Genomic DNA, 1,376 nt, shown 5'->3' with positions numbered 1-1,376 from the left:
GATGGATACAGGAAGGGTGCAAATACAACAGATGGAGAGAAAATGCTTAAACAAATGTTGGATAAAGGGATAGGAGCATCGGTGGCTAAGAAAGGGGATGTATACACAGATGGGAGGATGAATGAGTTGATCAAGAACGGATACTGGATGAATATAGGATGGAAGTATAATGGGATACGTGGTTGAATGTGTGGATGGGTGGATGAAGGATGAATGGGTACATGATGGGTAGATAAACGAGTGGTGGTGAAAGTACGATATATAGAGAGTGGATGGATTGATAGTAGATATTGATATTTGTCACTTCTTTCCATGCAAATGTACCTCTCCCACTATTTCATCAATCACAATGCATTTCAATGTTTTGCAGATTTTTCACACAATGAACGCTTCACCCCGCCACGTCGACTCAATGATCACCACGTGCAATGCCCTGTCAGCTTTGCGGCTCACGACGATGATTCAACTAGGTCGACGGAGAAGTAAGCTGATGGTTGCATAAAAGCACGCAATATTTCATTTCTTTCCTTTGAATCTACCTCCTCGAATGAAAAATATTCAAGTAAGTAGCCCGTGCTAGTCATTTTCCCTCACTTTCATAGACTTTCCCTATTCACTCGGAGCGATATTTCCCTAGGAGGATAGTACGGGAAAACAGATTGAAGCGATCAAATCTACAGTGCGCTTCATGTCATGAATTGTCACCTGAAAGATTTCGCATATCATTTCATTTCGGCACTCTAACAATTCCACAAAGCAACTTTCATTTCGATAGGTGGATGCCGGATGGATGGATAGATAGACGGTGTGTTGGATGAAGCAGTGCAACGGAATTTACTAGAAAAAATACAAAATACAGTAAAGTGGACATAGGGCTCATTACATCGCAAAGGAATCATCGCATTCCTGATTGCGTCTACTGCTGCTCAACCAAATGTCCTACAATTCCAAGTTCACTCTCAAGAAGGAGAAAAATTCCCTCTGTGGCATATTCTTCCTTACTCAGTTTGTTACTTCATTCAATGCATATTTACCACCTTCACTGTTCTATCACTCACAATCCACTTTGCTCCTTGGCAGATATTTTCACACAACGAGCTCTTCGCCACGTCGACTCAATGCCCACCACGTGCGATGCCCTGTCAGCTCTGCACCTCACGACGATGATTCAACTAGGTCGACGGAGAAGTAAGCTAATGGTTGCATAAAAGCACGCAATATTTCATTTCTTTACTTCTGATCTACCGCTTGGAATGGAAAATATTGCAGTGAGCTGCCTGTGGTAGTCATTTTCCCTCACTTGCATAGCCTTCCCACTTTCACCAAATTCAACTGCCATACATCATGCTTTTCATTTTGAAAAAGGCACTTTGCGT

This window comes from Echinococcus granulosus, assembly GCF_000524195.1.
Source record: "Echinococcus granulosus chromosome Unknown EG_S00056, whole genome shotgun sequence".
NCBI classification, from domain to species: domain Eukaryota; kingdom Metazoa; phylum Platyhelminthes; class Cestoda; order Cyclophyllidea; family Taeniidae; genus Echinococcus; species Echinococcus granulosus.
The sequence above is the reverse complement of the archived record's forward strand: the minus strand, read 5'-3'. Positions refer to the sequence as shown.